The 13,150-nt window shown below is 39.9% G+C and overlaps 1 protein-coding gene across 8 annotated transcripts in view; it reads left to right on the plus strand.

Moving 5' to 3' along the window:
- The window catches only part of CDKAL1 (CDK5 regulatory subunit associated protein 1 like 1), a 654,131-nt gene that overhangs the window by 497,312 nt on the left and 143,669 nt on the right, over positions 1 to 13,150 (plus strand). The window lies entirely within an intron of this gene.

Below are 13,150 nucleotides of genomic sequence, written 5' to 3' on the forward strand. Positions count from 1 at the left end.
TGTGCCATTAACGAACTGAAGTCTGTTATCACATACATCGGCTTTCACGTAGTCAGGCTCACAGGACAAGACGTGTTCCAGACGTGTGTAGATGGTAGCTCCAGGATGGAGCCTGTTTTCTTCAGGGTGTTAAGGATAAAGGAAGCACAGGTTTTTGTTGATACCTAAAACCCATCATATGACTCTTCTGTTAATTCCAAGCCATTGTAAGAAAAAAATAATCAGGGTGCTTTGGCCCCACAGTTTGTCTCAAGAATCTTAGTATTTCAGGTTTTCTAAAATAACCCAATTTTAGGACAGTGAAGAATCAGGTACAATTTGAGAGCCTTCAGTTCAGTGATAGCAAAAATCTTAATTTGTACTTCAGAGTGATCTTGTAGAAAATCTGTTTTTAAACCTTCTTTTTAAAAAATGCACTTGTTTCTTAGGATTTTTTAAATTTCTTGCTTTCACTTTAACACTTATTTTTATCCTGCTTCTTTTCTGAGTTTATAATTATACCAAAACAGTAGGAAGATATGTGGTTATAAATTTTTCTCTCAGACCCTGAATGGTGGGGGTATTAGTGTTGAGTAGGACTGAGTGAATTTATATTAAATAAAGGGAATATAAATTCCATCCTTTGGAAAGTCATCTTTATTATATTTTAGTCCAACTTTTTTTCAGTGATGATTGCATGCCTTGTTTTATATGAGGCTCACAAAAATTGGAAGGATCTACATAATTCTTTTATGCTTTTTATATGAACTTGATTTATTAAAATTGTAATATTCAATTTGAACTCACTTTTTATTACCTTAATAACAATTGAGAACTGAGTAGACTCTTTGGAATAACTTCTAAAGAGCCTTATAATGATCTATTTTATTTTTGATCTTATTTTTTCTGTGGTAACTATGAGGCATTAATAATCCCATATTTATCACCTTCAAAGGGATTTATAACTATAGTTCCAAGTATTAAGCTAATGTTAAATGTGTATTTAGGTCAACAGAATATATTTGGTAATTTAACATGACAGCGTTTTCTAACTCCTGTCTCTTACAGTCATGTTTATTCCATAATTAAGGACTAACAAATCAAATATGAGCAGATAAGCATTAAGATGGATAAAAATGTACTCTACTAAATATGTTCTATCGGAGATCTTATAATCTATGATGAATATCCTAATCCTTTATTTTTGCTGCTCATAATAAAGTACCTTTATAAAAGTGGTTAGTGAGATTAGAAGATATGAAGGCAGAGAAAAGAAAATTCCATTGTCTGAATGTTAACACATGTCAGGATCATAGTCTGTGCTTTTCATGCACTTTGTCCCGTGTTACTCTCCCAACAATACTTTTAAGTATCTGGTATTATTTTCCACTTTACAGATGAGTTTGCTGAAGCTCAGAGAAGTTACATAATTACTAAGTGAAATGCCTGAGACTAGCCTCCATTTTTTCTGACTCTTTGCTCTATGCTCTTATAAACAGTAAAATAAATATTTATCCCAGAAATTCCAAGTAATTTTAGAACGTTTTGACCAAAAAAGTATTGGTTTCCAAAGTTGTTTTTCTATCATAGCAGTGATTTTTTTATGTATAAGTCCTAGAATTTTTTTTTTTATTTCTTAAGAATGATTTTAAACGTAAAGTTATAAGATTATATCTCCAGTATACCCTTTACTAGGACTTATCAGTTTTTAACATTTTGCTAAATAAATTTGCTTCCTCTCAAGACAGGTAGACATAGATTTTTTTTCCCCCTGAACAATTTCAGAGTAGATTCCAGACAGACATCATTCCCCTTTACCCCTTAATATTTCGTATGTGTTTCCTAAAACTAAAACTCTTAAATAACCACAATATTGTTACCAAGTTTGGGAATTGAACGCTGTCACGGAATCTGATCTACTCTGCAGTTCAGATTCCGGTTTCCTCAAGAGTCCCACAGTGTCCTTCATGACTGCGGTTTTGCTGATGTGGGACTCAGTACAGGCTATGACCTACACCACACCTCACTGCAACACTGGATCCTTAACCCACTGAGCGAGGTTAGGGATGGAACCTGCACCCTCTTGGATACTAGTCAGGTTCTTAACCCGCTGAGCCACAACAGGAACTCCCTCATTTCCTTGTCATGTGTCTTTAGTCCTCTGATTGAGACAATTCCTCAGGGTTTCTTTATCTTTTCAGATGTGGTAACTAGCCCGTTGTTTCATGGAGTGCCCTCAATTTGGGTTTGAATTTTCCCCATTCACGCTATGCATTCGGCCCTGTTAAAATAAACAAATGGGGTTACCGCCTTCTCGGAAATATCACTTCTGAGTACATGATGGCTGTTTGCCCCTCGTTGGTGATGTTCATTTTGATCACATGGTCCAGGTGGTGTCTGATTTCTCCACTGTATAGTTATACTATTTTTAGCATAAGAATGTTTAATCTCAAGGATATAGTAGGATCTCAGTCAGGAAGAAAAAATAGGCCTTGAAAGCACGAACATCTTGGTGGTTTAATTCATACCTTGAATTTTATGATGGCTTGGACTGCCACAATTATGTAGTCTGAAAGATTTTTCATTTTTTGGTTTCACTATTCTAGATCTTTGGATTTTTTTCTATCAGTTTGTAATCCGTAGACAATAATTTTTTTTTTTTTGCCTTTTTTGGTCATTTTCCAGGGCCGCACCCGTGACATATAGAGGTTCCTAGGCTAGGGGTCCAATTGGAGTTGTAGCCACCAGCCTGTCCCAGAGCCACAGCAACGCAGGATCCGAGCTGCATCTGCAATCTACACCACAGCTTACAGCAACACCACACCAGATCTTCAACCCACTGGGCAAGGCCAGTGATCGAACCTGAAACCCCATGATTCCTAGTCGGATTCATTAACTACTGAACCATGACGGGAACTCCCATAGACAATAATTTTTTAAACAAAATCTTAATTTTTTCCTTTTGTATTGAAATATAGTTGATTTATAATGGTTTATGGGTACAACAGAGTGATTTGGCCTTATATGTATATATTCTTTTTCAGATTATTTTCTTTTATAGATTATTGTAAGATATTGGAGATATTTTCTACGATAAATCCTTATTGTTTATCTATTTTATAGATAGAAGTGTGTATCTGTTAATCCTAAATTCATAATTTATCCCTCCGCCCTAAACAAGATACTTTAAATTGAGTGTGCAGAGATAGAGAGGGGAAACTAAAATTGGAAAGGCAGAAATTTGTTTCATCAAAGTACCTGTATACTTACACAGCAAATAAGTACATGTAGAACTTCATTCTCAAAAATTGTACAGATCTAAAAACTTGTATGGGTCAAGAGGAGCTAAGAAAATTTCTGGATAAAATGTCATTAATTTTTAGGGGGAATCCATGGGTCACAAGTGAAATATTTCTCCTGAAATTACTATGAGATACTGACTCACCAGCTCTGTCTGGATGTTACTCAGCCTCAAAGTCATACTATTGGAGTCAGAAATACTTTCCATGGATCCTGTACTCCTTTACTGTTCTTCCTCTTCTGTTACCTGTGACATCACTCAGGATCCTCTCAAACTGTTCTTTTGGGTGCTGGAACTTGCTATTTTAGGGCAAATAAAAATTGAAAAATGGAGAAAGAATTCTACACGTAAATTCCAGTTGGTGGAATCAAGTTTTGCTTAATTCTGCTTGGACATGAGACATGATTGAAATCACATTGCAAAGCATAATTGATGGATCTCTTCCCAGCTAACTGGATATGAAGTCTTGGAGAGTCCCAGGGCCCCGAGGCCCCCTGGGAGCCCTCTTTATTCAAATACTATTATAGTGAAAATCAGGTTGTTCCCCAAAGGTCTAAAAAGGTTATCCAAATGGATCATGTGTCAGACACCCGAAATCCTGTCCCCTTAAGAACCTAAAGACCACTGTGAAGTCGTTTAATTTGATTTTATCTTCTATTAGCAGCCAAAGTTATAAAGGGACAGGTCAGAAGTGCAAAGAGGGCTCTCTGCTGGCACCCCTCACCAGCATGATATAAGCACAGCAGTCATAGAGCCCATAATGACCAAAAACATGGCTTGGGGGAGGAATTGAAGTCTCTTGACCCCGTTGGCAATACGATCTACTACTATTTTAAAAATTACATGTAAAACTCCAGTTGGGGTAATAATAATTAATCTGCCTGGTATCAGATAAGCTTCCAGGGCTGGAAGCTATACCACCCATCAGGATGACTCCCAGGCTTTCCTTACTGGAAATAGCAAAGTCCAGAAAAGAAGAGAAAGATGATGTAAATGGCAGGACTCCATGACCATGTGTCTTGAGGGTTTTAAGAGTAATACAAAAGGCTGTTAAAGCTTGGAAGTTTGTGAGTGGGATTATCAAGTTCACTTTCAGCAAAAAAAACAACCTTTAAGCTGAGCTTTTTACTATATGAGAGCTGTTAGGAGCGAGGTACAAGGTGTTTCTAGAAAATGATGAGTCTAGATGAATTGAGTTGTTCTGAAATGCAGGGTTTGTACTGAATAATGAGAAAGATTTTTTAGAAGTTGGGTTGGGGGCCAGTCAAGGAAATTTTAATTCTGGAGTTCCCTGGTGGCTCAGTAGGTTAAGCATCCAGCATTGTCACTGCTGTGGCTCAAGTTTGATCCCTAGGCTGGCAACTTCCAAGTGCTTTAGGCAGGGCCAAAATAGTAATAATAAAAAGGGAATTTTGACTGTGTAATCACACCCAGACTCATGACCTCATTAGCCTTGGGAACCTAGATAATGATCACAAGCTGAGCCATCAGGATGACATCATCCATACTCTATTGTTTGGATGTTTTTGAGAAGAGGGGTGACAGTTTCAGCATTATGGTAGGACGATGACATTGGGAAGACATGCACGTTGCAGCCAAGTGGAGAGAGGCTGCAGGCAGGAACTGAGATTCTAAGGAAATAGTGTTGTTCTGAGGTGCCAGAGGGCTAAGTGTTGGTGGTGAACTTAGAAGTAGGCAGAAAAGAACAAATGAAAGAGACTTTAAAGGAAACCCTATGGCTTGTAAACTAAATGATGCTGGTAGCTTACACTTTGTGTGAGGTTCACCATGTGCCAGAGCATCCCTGGTGCTTCCCGTATATTGATGCGTTTACTCTTCACAACAACCCTAAGTGGTGACTGTTCTTATCTTCATTTTACATTTGAAGAAAACAAAGAGTAAAAGTAATAACTCGCTCAAAACCACACAGATAGTGGTGGAGTTCGGATTTATACCAGGCATTCTGGTATAAATCTATACCTAACCATTCCATCTGTAATTAATTTCAGTGGCAAGAGAGAAAGAAAAGCAGTGCCTAAAATAAAGCTCTAAGAGACTTAATTAAAAGACAGAATCCTCGATTTCTGTTTTGAATGTATAGAATTTTAGAGCCAGATTTCTATTCATTTAAAGGCAAGATGCTTTCCCCAGCATGGCAACTTTGAAGGTGTAGCAGTCTGTGCTCACGGAGGCTTTGCAAGGTGAAATTACTTACCTGATGTTTGAGCTGTGAAGTAGATGAAAGGGCCTATGTGGGTGGACGGACAGCAGCCCTAGGCAGACTGTGGTGCCCTTCCTGCTGTTGTAAGGCGTGTCTGTAAGTGTTTGGGGTCAGGATTTGCACCTCCCTTTGCCTTCTCAGTAGTTCCTTTCACCCTCCGGCCAGCTTCACATAAGACCCAGGGTTTAAGCCCTTCCCTGCTGTGCCCAAACTTCTGCTTCACTTTGAGTTTTTTGCTAATTTCTGTTGGACACAGGAAAACAGAATGCAAACATGAAGGATATTTACGAAGCTTAAAAAATGATCATAGGCCTTCATTTTTAATTCTCACCCCTCTTACTAGATCCGGATGTCATTGTGTTAAACAGCTATTTTTCAGGAAAGATTTATGTATCAAGGAGTTCTTGCAGTGGTGCACTGGGTTAATGATCCATCCGGCTTGTCCCTGTGGAGGCGTTTGTTGGATCCCCAGGCAGGCTTAGTGAGCTAAGGATCCAGTGTCACTGTGTCTGTGGCGTAGGTAACAGCTCCAGCTCAGATTCGATCCCTCACTCAGGAACTTCCATATGCCATGGAGACAGCCCAAAAAGAAAAGGAAAAAAAAAAAAGTTTATTTATCAAGCCCCGATTAGGATGCTATCCTGAATCTCTGTGGTCTGCTGACTCTCTTGCTTATTAATTACTAAGGGGTCCTTAACTCCACCATATCCATCTACTTTCCTTCCATAGGTTTTGTGGACTCTTTCTTTTCATTGCTCAAGCCTAACAAAACCATGAGTGACCTAAATTGCCTGAGACTGTGGGCCGATAATGTGCCTGGTACTGTTATCAGAGACTGAGCAAGTGTTGCCAGACATTATTGGAAATAGGAGGAGGAGGAAGACTTTTTACTAGAACTGTTCCATGGGAGAGGGACCGCATGTGGGTTGTAACTAAACCTGTGAAGAGCCAGTTGGAGTGGGGCTTCCGACTCCCGAAGGATATGCTTTTAACTGCCTTTTAGAGAGGAGAGCCTAGTTCATGTTCTGCCTTTTGACCTGCATGGTAGAGTGAGCAGGCCAGGATGCCACTCTCTGTGTTACTGTCCTCCCCTCCCTGACACGTGATGCTCAGGCATCAAGTGTTTCAGGAATATTGTCTTCCATGGACACCCTATAAACAATTTATAGGAGACCTTCCTCTCTTTGTAAAGGCTGCAGGCAGGAATTGAGAGGGTAAAGAAATAGTGTTGACATGAAGTAACAGAGGTCTAAGTGTTGGTGGTGAACTTAGGTGTCCATGGTTCTTAACATTTTTTTGAGAATGGATGATACACACACGATATTTACTACATATACATACGTGCATGTATATGTGTACATATGCATTCTCCCCAGGAAAAAAAAAAATTTTCCTCAAAATGTTGATGGGTCACTCGTCTGGCTTACTCCTGTTTCATTTTGCTTCCTGTCCACAGTAGGGCATTTTCTCACAGATGGCAGGCACCAGCAATGAGTGCTTGTTGAATGGAATGACAGATTGAGGGTAGACTGACTGTATAATTGCTGAAGAAGCTGGATAGAGACCAACTTTGATAAATAGATTGTCATGAGAAAAACATACTTGAACATCGTAAATGTTGAAGATGCTTCATGTAAACCTAAGAGGGAAAAACAGATCAAGAACACGGATAGTACAGCTCTTCAAAAATCTAAAATCTCAGAGAGATCTGAGACAGAACAAAAAAGAGACCATGATAAGATTCCTGAAACTGGAAAAGAATTCATAGCAGCAACTGCACATGACCTACAGGTAAAATAATTGGTTGGATTTTTGTTGTTATTGTTTTGGGTCTGGGGGGGGAAATGGAAGTTCTATCAGAATATAATCATTATTTATAGTGAGGAAGGGACAGCCCGATTCCAAACACCAGCTTAAAAACAAAGTTATAGAACACAACTTGTTTAAAAATTGAGAACTGCATTCATCCTTTACTAATTTCTGTTGATAATGTTAAGCTCTCCAGTACTGTTTTTGTTTTGCGATCGAAACTGTTACTGGAGTTCCCATCGTGGCTCAGCAGTGACAAACCTGTCAAGTATCCATGAGGATGAGTGTTCAATCCCTCGCCTTGCTCAGTGGGTTAAGGATCTGACATTGCTGGGAGCTACGGTGTAGGTCAGACACGGCTTGGCTCCTTTGTTGCTGTGGTTCTGGGGTAGGCCAATGGCTGTAGCTCCAGTTTGACCTCTAGCCTGGGAACTTCCCTATGCCATGGGTGTGGCCCTAAAAAGACCAAAAAAAAAAAAAAACCACTGTTACTAAGAATCTTGAAAATAACTATGATATAGAGAGTGTTGAATAATCCCTTCTGCATGGTTATTTGTGGATGCTGAATCATACACCATGTGGCTTTATAATATACTGTGCTTCTGAGAGTTAAAATTACAGTATCTACTCTTCTTGATTTTTAAAATAATCAAACGAAAAAGATAAACCGTCATTCTTTATGAGGTCAGTAGATGGTGAGATGAATGTTCAAATATTCTCATGCCTTGGAGTTCCCTGGTGGCCTAGCAGGTTAAGGATCCAGCATGTCATTGCTATGGCTCGGGTCACTGCTGTAAAACTTGTACAACTTATTCCTGGCCTAAGGAACTTCTGTATGCCATAGGTGCAGGCTTCCCACCCCCAATTAATTAACTAGTTAATTAATTAAAATTCCGATGCCTTGAGGAGATCCTAGAGAAAATTAAATGTGCTGGATTTTCTTGACCTGGTTTTTCCATCTGTACAGGCCTCAGAGGGTCTGGAAGCCCACTGCAGTTGTATGGAACAGTGTAAGAATCTGGATTTTTTTTTCCCCTGGAGGAAGAACTCATTGGTTTTCATTAGGTTATTAAAGGGATCCTTGTCTCACAAAACGTTTAAGAACCAATTATTTGTTAATATCTCAGTTTTAGAAAACAGATTTTAAAATAGGGTTTGTTTGTTGTGTTTTTTCTTTTTTGTAATAATCTTTGTTTTTAAAAATTCAACTGAGTAAAATGTAAGACTCCTATTGGCTTTATTCAATGATCCATGAATGGGGCAGCATCTAGTCTAGCAGACAGAACGGAGTTCTGAAGAGCTTCCAGTGTGAAAGGCTTATAGGCAGACGGGAGCAGGAACAGGAACAAGGAAGTAGTACTGGGCCAAAAAGCTAATTGGTTATTGCAAGGTTACTTGCTTTTAGGAGGTAGCAGGGGCCTAGCAGGCACATTACCTAACTACTGCTGATCAGGTGATTCCTGATTCACTGGTTTAGGATTCCATTTCTGGGAGAGCCGAAACTGTAAATAAATCATGGTTTGGTGACGTGAGGCCCAGCACCAACTACTCCATTTGGGGCCTGTTGCCTTATTTTCAACACCTGTTTAGTTGTTAAAATTATCAATGCCAGTAGTCTTTTAACCTTGAAACCTGGGAGGGAGGGACAAACAGTTTAAAAGATCAAATGAAAGTATAGTAGAAAAATACACTCCTATTTTCTGGTTATTAGAAAAAGGAAAATAAAATTCCCATGCCTTCAAAACTGCTTCCAGGCCTAGCCTTCTTTGAAAGACCCTAGGTCAAGGCCTATCCAGGTCTGTATAAGGGACCCAAGAAATGAGGCATAAGGGCTTGAAACTTCGCGATATCCCACATTTTACAAAAGGGAGTTAAAGGTTTTTACCCTAACTCGTCATCAGGAGAACTGCCTCCGGATCTTTTTTCTGTTGCCTGTTCGGCACACATATATTAAGTTACTATGTACCTGTGCCTGAGACAGCGCTGCTGAGCATCCTGGCCAGGTCTCTCCTCTCGCGCAGCTTCTGTTCCAGCCCAGGGTGGAAGACGACAAACAAAAGTTATCAAATTAGCAGAGAGTATGTAACAAATTAAAGTAGATTCTCATAATTAGTAATGGTTGGGTGGGTCCTTTGTGATCCAGAGGCCTTTCTGTGGAGGTGATCACTGAATTCAGATCAGAATAGGTAGCCAGCTTTGTGAAAATTCTAGGAAAGAAGGTTCTAGGCAGAGGAAATACCTCACACAACCACCTTTGAAAGGGATGAGCATGGAAGAGCAGGCAGACAATGTGGCTGAGTATTATGGGTGAGGCAGAAACTTGTAGGAAATGAAGTGGGCGAGCTGGACAAGAGTCAGGTCATGTCAAACTCGATAAGCCAGGGTATGAGATGTAGAGCAGGAAAAGGCATAAATATCATATAGTTCTGGAAAATAAGATTTGAGGATACTGGAATGCTTTGCTTACAGATACAACCAACATATAGATACAACCAACTGAAATTGAAATTTCTATGTGAAGTGAAATAATCGTTAGAAAACAATAGCTGAGTTCCCTGGTGGATCAGTGGGTTAAGGATCCACAGTTGTCATGGCTGTGGCACGGGTTCAGTCCTTGGCCTGGGAATTTCAGCATGCTGGGGGCACTGGCAGGGAAAAAAAAAAAAAAGGGAAACCACAGCTAATGTTGTTTTCCGTTGTTGCTCCACAACATGCCAGCATGCAAGTCATCATTCTTTGACGTTTCAGAGATATACATCTAGTTATTTACAAAGCAAGTTTATGAGGGTCATGTATGCTTGTAACTATAGCTAAACAGACACTCTACACTTGCTTGTGATAAGATAATGGATACAAGAGATATTATTGAACTGTCACAGTGTTATATTATTGGAAGACTAATTAAAGAAGCTTGCATGCTGACAATAGAAACTATCATTTATTGAGTGATTAGTATATACAGACACTGTGCCAAGCATTTTATTGACATTTCATCTCATCTTTGGCTGTCCTACAGGGAACGGTATGCATATTAAGATTATAGGTTAAGCCTGTCTGTAAGTGCCCGCTGGACCAAAAGGGTGAACACAACTTTACCAGCTTCAATTGTTTTTTATAACCAGAACACGCAATTTCTTCTGTCTTTGAACACAATCTTTAGAAAACACAGAATCTATTGTGTTTGGGAAAAACAAAGAGTTGTAACATGCAACTTTCAAATGCCCTTTGCTGACAGACTGATCTTATGCTTTAGGATTTATTTACTCATACAGCCTCTGGAACAAAGGAATGCCAGCAGTGTACACATTAAAGATACATGAATTGAATACATACAAATAATTCCTAGCGTTATCTAAAATTTCACTATACAATGGAAACAAATGTTAGAGTATCGCTTACTATGGCTTTACTTGGCTTCTTTTGAAAAAGAAATTTATAAGTTACATGTATATATATGTAAAGTGGATCAGGGAGCTGTTTTTTTAGAGTGCTAATCAACCAGTTCTTGAGGGGTAAGTTTGGCTTCAGGTTTGAAAAAAAAAAGTTCAAAACAGAGTAATTTCATTCTGTCCCAAATCCTACTAAAACTATAGTATAGAGATTTTTATTACAGGTGTTATTAACCCACAAAGATAAAGAAAATGGGAGAAGAAACAACAACAAAATTACTGTGGAACAGAGATAAGTAATTGACAACTAACCTCACCGTCCCAAAGAAACCTAGATATCAACCTGGAAGTGAAGAAAAAACAAAATCCAAACTAATCATCAACTTAATCATTAATTAATCATTAACTTGTTCAAGAGAACAAGGCTGGATGCTTGTTCCCTGGAAGAGATATGTGTTCATCAGAATTCTTTAGAATAGGGAGTTCCCTTTGTGGCTCAATGGTCAACGACCCAACTAGGATCCGTGAGGATGCGGGTTCAATCCCTGGTCTCAGTCAGTGGGTTGGGGATCTGGCACTGCTACAAGCTATGGCATAGGTCACAGACTTGGCTCACATCCCGAATTGCTATGGCTGTGGCACGGGCCTGAGGTTGTAGCTCTGATTTGACCCCTAGCCTGGGAACTTCCATATGCCTCGGGTGTGACCCTAAAAAGCAGAAAAAAAAAAAAATAGGTTGTGTTTGTAGACACATGCACACACACACATAGGTATATATGTTTGGAGGTTGGGAAGTCCCAAGTTTGGCAGCCAGTATGCTGGAGACCCAGAAGGGCTGATAGATAGTTCCAGTCTAAGTCCTAAAGCTTGAGAGGGCCACTGGTATGAGTTTTAATTCCAAAGCTAACAGGCTCAAGAGCCAAAAATAACTGATGTTAAAGTTCAAGTTCAAAGGCTGGGAAAGACCAGTGTCGCAGCTCATCTAGTCAGGCAGGAAGAGGCGCTCCCTCCCCTCCCCCGCACCGTTTACTCAGACTTTTTGTTCTATTTGGTCTTCAACTGATTGCATAAAGCTCACCCACATGAAGGACAGCAAATCTGCCTTACTCAGTCTGCTTGTTCAAATGTCACCCTCATCCAGAAACACCCTCATAGACACATCCAGCATAATGTTTGGCCAAATGTCTGGGCACCTTATGGCATAGACAGGTTGAGACATCAAATTAACCATCACAAGAAAACAGTGAACTGGAGGCTGCTGGATGCAACTGAGGGCCAGGGAGATTCAGTCAGTATATGAATGTCACATGTCTTCTTTGTTCATTTAGCAGCTAGAATGCTGACAGTCATACATGCCTTTCCCTTCTCAGCGAGTGTTTGGAAGAGTTTCTTTGAGAAAGCTGACCAGTCCAAGATGTAAAAGATGTTGACATCAGAGTTTCCAGAATTAAACAGTCCAGCCATGACGCTGTTGTAAGACATGGATTGACAAGCCCAGCCACAGGCTCAGAAATTTCCATCAGCTTTTTAGTCCCTATCTCTGTTTCCTAATACTGTCATATCAGATCCCACAGAGAGGGAGGCTTTAAACAGCAGAAGTGTATTGCTCACTTTCTGGAGTCTGGAAACCCAAGATCAGGTTGCTGGCAGGGTTGGTTTCTGGTAAGACCTCTTTTCCTGGCTTGTAGACGGCACCTTCTCACTGTGTCCCTACATGTCCTTCCCTCTCTGAGAAGGAGAGGTTTCTGGTACCTCTTCTTCTGCAAGTCTTTTTGGATTGAGATCCTGCACTTATGACCTCATTACCCTTAATGACCTCCTTAAAGGCTCTGTGTCCAAATACTGTCACATTGAGAGTTAAAGTTCCCATTGTGGCTCCGTGGCTCAAGCCACGACTCAAGAATATGACTGGTATCCATGAGGATGTGTGTTTGATCCCTGGCCTCACTCAGTGGGTTAAGGAAAATGGTAGAGGGGAAAAGGGAAATTAAAGGACCAATCCAGAAGGAGTCAATATTCATATAATAGGCCTTCCAATATAAGTGAGCAGAGAAGAAAGACATTGTCGGCGAGGTACGTCAAGGGCATTTCCTGTGACCGAAGGACATGAATTGCCAGACTGAAAGCAGTCTCCCTGAGCCTAGCATTATGGCTGAAAAATAGACCTACACAAAGACAACAGAGAAATTCCAGGCCACATTCAAAGGATCAGGAATCAGAATGCTTCAAACTTCTTAATGTCACCCAGGAAACAAGTGAATGACTCCTTAAATATGAAGAAAAATGCTTCCCATCCCAGAATCTAGTCTCTCACTAAAGCATCAGTCAGGTTCCAAGATACCTCTTTCTCAGGAAGCTTTTAGAGAATTTCTGGGCACCATCAAAACATGAGTACACCGAGGCAGAAAATTCAACACAAATGAGAGGCAAGCAGGAGTCTCCAGGATAGTG

This window comes from Phacochoerus africanus, chromosome 9 (assembly GCF_016906955.1).
Source record: "Phacochoerus africanus isolate WHEZ1 chromosome 9, ROS_Pafr_v1, whole genome shotgun sequence".
In the NCBI taxonomy this organism is placed as follows: Eukaryota; Metazoa; Chordata; class Mammalia; order Artiodactyla; family Suidae; genus Phacochoerus; species Phacochoerus africanus.